Consider the following 7,382-nt stretch of genomic DNA (forward strand, 5'->3'; position numbering starts at 1 on the left):
AATTCACCTCCCAACTGGGGGGAACATATGTGCTCACAAATTGGTTTTATCCAAAGGAAAAATAAACTTGTCATATCTTTATGACAAGAGGCACCTTTGAAGATTGGAGCAAGATACTCAGTAAACTTAGGCTCCTACCCCTCCCCACCCCCTGAAGGTGAGAACTAGGGTTCCTGTCTTCCTTGAGGATTACATTTCAAAAACATGGTTCCTGGGTCCTTGAGAAAGACATTCCTGGGTCCTAAAGCTGACAAGTTTATTTAGCTTTAGAAAAGGTTTATGTGCATTTCAAAGAGACAAGAGTTTACAATTACAAGTTTTCTAAAATAAATGCTGTAAGACATTAACTGAAATCCCAGTTTTATCACTGAGTAGCCGTGCTATCTTAGGATACTATTAATCTTTATGAATGCCATGTTTGTAAACTGGGAATTATACTGCCTGTATCATAAGATTATTGTGATGATGAATTGAGATAATGTAAGTCTTTAACAGAGTCTTTAACAAAGTGAATGGTTACTATGGTGGTTACTATTACAGGGCTAGTCCCTCTACCTATAATTTTGAACCTTCCCATCAACTCCAGAATGATGCTTCATCAGTTTTTACTTCTTTTGCTCATATCAACATGTTTTATTAATCCAGTAGAATCTTTTCTTAAATCTTCAAATGCATTTCCATCTTCTTTGTTACAAAGCGAATATATAAATGTTAAGTAAAACAATACACACTGTGACTTACTCTGATCAATTTTTTAAAAAATCAACATTCCAAAAGTATTATTTATGGATAATAAAATGCACCTATTTTAAGCACAGCTTGGTCTTTGTGACAAACATGTATGTTTATATAACCACCAACACAATCAATATTTAATTACCACAAAATGTTCTTTAATGCCAATCTGTAGTCAATCTCCATCTCAAATCCTGCCAGAGGCAACCCCAAATATCTACTTTTTGTCTCTATAGATGTCTTGCTTTTTCTGGGTATTCATATAAATGAAATCATGTAATATATACCATTTTGTGTTTGCTGTATTTTTTTCAACAAAGTAATTTTGAGATTCATCCATGCTGTTGTGTGAGTAACCTACTCCTTTCTATTACTAAGTAACATTACATTATATTGTTAAATCATAATTTGTTTATCAATTCAATTGCTGTTGGACATTTGAGTTGTTTCCAGTTTAGGCTATTATGAGTAAAGCTGTTATAAATATTCTTATACAAATGTTTGAGTGAATATATGTTTTCACTTCTCTTAGGTAAATATTTAGGAGTAGAATTACTGGATCAAAAGACAGATATGTGTTTAAATATATAGGAAACTATTAAACTGCTTACCAAGGTGGTTGTACATTTACATTTTCAGCATGTAAAGTGCTGAAATTTCAGTTTCAGTTTCCTCACCAATACTTGGTATTGTCAATCATTTTAATTTTAGGTGTTCTAACTGATGTGTGCTGAAATCACTTTGTGGCTTTGGTTTACATTTCTCCTCTAGTGTTTCTGAGACTTGGAACTTGCTGCTTTATTTTGCTGGGGGAATAAATCACTGATCTCTTACTTGGTTGGAAAGGAATATTTTAGTTGTCTTTGTTGGGTGAGAGATGGAATCTAGGCAACCTAACCTTTATGTTGACTTTAAGCTGAGGCTGGTCTCCACATCTCCTACTCCCAGGACTTCTGTTCCTCAAATTCTGAACCTTTCAGAAAGATTTCTGTAGCCCAAAAGCCTGGTTCCTCTGGACATCCTCCTCAATGGGGACTTAAGTCTCAGCTTTCTCTGTACTGTAAATCATTTACCCCTATCCATCTGCCTTCTGACAAAGTCTAAACCTTTGATGAAAACTCTCACCTGAGAATATTTATCTCTAGGTCTATTTGCTCTTGTTTCTCCATTTTAAAAACTATTTAGAGAAAGCAAAAAAGCACAAATGATGTTTTTCATATTTTCAGTCATCTCTTTATTTACCTTACTTTCTCACTTTTTCTTTACTCTTTCACACAGAAGTTAATGATGACAGAGCTCAAGATCTCTTTAACCTTAATTCTCTTAATTCTAATTTATGTAAATTATTTCAACCCAAACTTTCTTCCTTTACCCAAACTCCTTTTGTTTTTGATTTCTGTATTAGGGTTCTCTAGAGAGACGGAATAGGATATATATATATATATATACACATACATATATATATATATATACACACACATACATACACATATATATATATATATATATATATATGTGAAAGGGAGTTAATTAAAGACAATTGACTCACATGATCACAAGGCTGTCTCCAAGTTAAGGAGCAAGGAAGCCAGTGGTGAATCAGTACAAGTCCCAAAACCAGAAAAGTCGGGAAATCTACAGTGCAGCCTTCAGTCTGTGGCAAGATCCCCTTGGAAACCACTGGTGTAAGTCCAAGAGTCCAAAAGTTGAAGAACTTGGAGTCTGATGTTTGAGGGCAGTAAGCATCCAGCACAGGAGAAAGTTGAAGGCCAGAAGACTCAGCAAGTCTGCTCTTTCATCTTCTCTTTCCTGCTTTATTCTAGCCATATGGGCAGCAGATTATTTGGTGCCCACCCAGACTGAGGGTGAATCTGCCTCACCCATTCAAGTGACTCAAATGTTAATCTTTGGCAACACCCTCACAGACATACCCATAAACAATACTTTGCATCCTTTAATACAGTCAAGTTGGCACTCAATATTAACCATCATAATTTCTATGTCACAATCCCATTGAGGAAAGTATAACTTCCTTAAACTTGTATTTCATTTAATCTTTATCTCACTGAATAGTTTCCCTTTCTCTAGATTAAATTGTGTGAACAGGCCAGGAAGGGGGAGGTGTTAGCACATTTTTATTTCCAGTAGCTCTATAATACAATTTACTGTAGTAATACTCCATGAGAATTTGGCATTGCTACTCTTCAGCAGCAGCGTATTTCACAAAGGGAAGAGAATTATTGCTCTATATGCATTGTGGCCTCTGCTCTGCCAGATAAAATGTATAGGGAAGCTTTATCATAATTCTCTCTGAGATTCTCTGTTTTCTCTGATTCCAAGAAACTATCTCTAATATATAATGTGTTGACAGTGAGAAAATTGACCATTTTAAGCAACATCTAAACCTGGAGATTAAAAAGAGAGCAAAATGACCCTTTTCTTATTTTCTTAAGGGAGCACAATTCTAAAACTCTCCCAAGCTAAAAAGAGAAGATATTGGCCATGAAAATCTTGTAAGAATGGTGATATAACTGGCTAATATGCTTTAGAGAATAATGAAGCAATTAGATTGCTAGTCAACTTAAGAAAATGCCTAATGTATCATAGAATGTTTGTCTTAAAATTTATTTTCTGAAGTCTTTCCTAGCTAGCAAATTGAGAGGTCATAAAACAAACTTAAAATAATCTCCAAACACCAATATTTGAATCTGGATTGCTTTGCAGTGTGTTTTCATGGCTTGATAATTCCAGAGAAATTATTATTATTATTATTTGGTCTTTAATCACAAGATCTTTTTCATTGGTGTACTATTAAGATATTGAATCCAAAGATACCAGTTAATTTGTATTAATAGCATAGTATTTATGGTACTAAATATAAAATACATATCATGTTTAACATTTTTTAGCATATATGTTAATTGACCCAGTCATATCAAGCTATTCTATACTTAGGAAGAACATATTGTTCTACAAAAAATGAAGGAAACTCCATTGTTCAAGAGACTGGGGATGGTATATGAAAGCTTTCACCATTAGATAAGTAATTTAAATTATAGGTGGTGGTATGTAAGTTTTATTAGAAGCTTAATGATGCTCTCTGACTTGTGCTCATTCTAAGAAGCACATCATTTTCTAAAGTAGAAAAAGCATGAGTCAGAGGAAGTTAGAAACCACACTAGAAAACATTTATTTTAGTTTATCATTTGATTTCATTCTTCTTCCTAATTTTAAGTCTAAAGAATTAGACAGAAATTCAAGCCATGGTATGTAAGAAAATATGGGAAGCATGCCAAGAACTGCATTAAGCTATAGCTTAGAAGAGCAATAGAATGGATTTTGCCAATATTTTTATCCAGCAACCAAATTTATAATTGACTAAAAAAAAAAAAAGAGTAAAGGTGAGAAGCATATTACATAATTACCCATTCATAAATTCAACAAAATAATATAAATTATAACACAGCTATGATTATTTTAATGATAATGTACTAGTCTTTAGCAGGAAAGCTCTGGTAATTAGAATTTGCAGTAAAGAAAAATATATCAATACAGATTTCTATATCATAGATAGAAGTATTCCAATTTTCAAGTAGTTGCATTTCTATATAAGACATTCCTTCTCTATAAAATATGAAATCTAAAAATTAAAAAGAGTAATTTTGTACTTGCAGAACTGATTTCCTCATCAGGGATAACTTCTTGTGAGGATTTTCTCTTTAAGTTGTGATTTTTCCACTTCTTATCACCTTCAGGGAGGTTATAATTCAGTCATATTTTTAAAAAGCCTACTAGTTGGTCTCATTTCACGTATAAACTATTTTTTTCTGTAGCTATATATATAATTTTTGACAAATGAATAAATAAATGAAGTGTTTAATATAAATTCATCTTGCATGTAGCTCTTCATAAACATCCCTGTTTTTCTAAGCATAGCATAACAGATGAAGCTACAGTGGCAGATTGTACTTTATTGTTATTATTAATTTTTATTTTTTATGACAAATGAATCTGGGCTTTCTAAATAGCAATGATGATAAATAAACTTTTGCTGGGATAGAAATCTCCATTTGCACAAAACGTGACTAGGCCTGTTGCCAGACAGATTGAAGCTTGAACTTGTTGGAATACCCACTACCTAAGGGTAAAGCAGGATGGGAGGTGGGGGAATGGGATGACGTGGAGTATGAAGGGTAGGTGGGAATGCAGAAATCTCACACGGACTTTGCTGATCATTACCATAATGTCCCTATTTTGCACTTCTTGTTATTGTTTCTTAGCCTGTATTTTAGTTTATCGCCATCTACTCAAGTTCAGTTGCCCCATCGTTATCCCTTAATTGCCTTTCTAAAAACTCTTTTAGTTAATTCTCCACTTCTAAGACACAGGAGTTGCTAACACCTTTAGCCTTCATAGCCAACGAAAGTTATTAAATATATTGTGTTCCCTCTTTGGGCTTTCTTTAATAATTCTCCTTTTTCTTTCTGTTTCTCTCAGCCTTTTCTATAGCATTTGACAATGTTTTCTACTCTCCTTTTCACACTGTCATACTCACAGATTTATTGCTTCTTTCAGTATTTACTTCTTTAAATACTGCTTTTTTGGGCAACTCACTAGGCTTTTTTTCCTCCATATGTCATTTAAATGCAGGTGCCTAAATAGTTAATGTTCTTTGCCTTCTTTCTATATTATTCTTTCATCCAGTTAAGTAAAACAAACAAACAAAAAACGCTGAAAGTCTGCACTATAATAGCTACCAAGTTATCAGAGACAAAAGACAGCTCTGCCTTCAAAAAATCACATTGCAATGAGGGAGACAGACAAGGCATTACAATAAGAGTGTGATAATGTGCTACCTAGAAGATGGAGCTACATTCAAGTATGGATATCCAGGAGGGGAACTTTACCCTACCAGAATGACATGAAACCTAGTTTTAAAGGCTGAAGGAAGAGATTATCTGGTGGAAATGGAGCAGGGGTAGTGTAAGGTGAATGTTCCAGCAGAGGAAATAGTTTGTTCACAGGCTAAGTGGACTTGGGAAAAGATATGATATTTCATTAAACTGTAGTGGCTTTAAACAAACAAAATATGACTGGCACATGGGGTAAGTCTGGGAAAGAGAAGAAAAATAAGAATAGAATAAGAAAGAAGCCAGCTTATGAAAATTTCTCTATGCCATCCTGAAACGTATGTGCTATATTTACAGCTGTTAACCTTGTACCTTGACTTGTCCATTCTTTCTATCTTTCTTTCTTATTTTTTTTTTTGTTTTATAAAATCACACCACTTTAATAAGGGAAAGTCCACTAAGTAAACAAAATTGTTGGATTAAAGGCTTTTCTGGAGATGTACTTCATGAAGCCACTGAACCCTCCTAATAACAACAACACACATACGTTCGGATAAAAAGGAGCAAGAATAGCTCACATATCATGCAAACCACTTGTGGGAATCCGAAATGTACAAACAAAAGTAAAACTACGTAAGGGTATACATACAAGGATAATAAATATCCTGTTGAGTACAGTGGCAAAACAAGAAGAAACCATGAATGTCTGTCAGTAGCAGAATGATTAAACTGTTAAAAAATAGCACATTAGGTCTATTGATTTTGGGGGTTACCATGGTGGCTTTTTTTTTGCAAGTGAGAAGAGAATGAGCTGGTGCTGGCCTTATTCTTACCATTCTTTCTTTACCAGGAAATTCATTCCCTTAGGAAGGACATTCCCTTAGCCAGGAATAACCTGACTTGTATTCGTTCTTGTTTCAGTTGACATAACTTTCCTTTTTCACCATGTTGGATATTATTTATCTTACAAATGACCTTTTCCATGTCCATGTTGTTGGTACTGTATTGTTTCTTATTGATATTAGGGTTGCTAAACTGATTTTATAAAAAGCGTGTCTCTTTACTTAAAACTTTTCTATCCTTAGTTTTTAAAGTACGTACATTTTTCCCTTTTGATCTCATCAGATTCCAACTACTGAATTCCTGTTTCTCTAGATGATACATTATTTGCATTTGCAAAATAATCCACACAGATCCATGTGATGCTAAAACCCTGGAGATATGATTATCCAGAAGCACAAGTTTTTAACATTTGCACTAGTTGTTTGCAAATGCTAAAATCTCTTTTAGCGTTGCTGCCCTGAAAAGAGTTTAATGAATATTCCTAAATTAAGATGGAAAAGAATAATTTCTGTCTTAAGTACCACCGTAAGATTTTCCTATTATTCAACTGCCTTTCCTTTTGACTGCTTCACTTTTTTTAATCATCATGTTACAAAATGAGAAGTTAAAATTATTTTACTTTCAGTTTTTGCTGTTTGCATCTTTAAATTAACATGATGAAATCATTTATGAAAATTGCTCAATAAAGTAGCAATTTGAAAGACTGTTTTCTAAAATCATGCATCGTATTAATACTCTTGTAGATGTAATTTTCAAAATTCTAGGGCTTTTTCTTTCCTTGTACATGGGGCCTGAAGTCTGTGAGCATTTAGACATGAAAGTGCCTGAAAGCCTCAGTATTCAGCGGCACAGCGTCCAGCTTTCTCCTTTCTCATTACACTTTGTTCTTACAGCTCCTGCACATACTCATATGCTGAATAGGGCCACGAAAAAGTGCTTCAGCTCAAACAGGCA

Source organism: Sapajus apella, unplaced genomic scaffold (assembly GCF_009761245.1).
Source record: "Sapajus apella isolate SASKATOON/1434 unplaced genomic scaffold, GSC_monkey_1.0 scaffold27, whole genome shotgun sequence".
In the NCBI taxonomy this organism is placed as follows: Eukaryota; Metazoa; Chordata; class Mammalia; order Primates; family Cebidae; genus Sapajus; species Sapajus apella.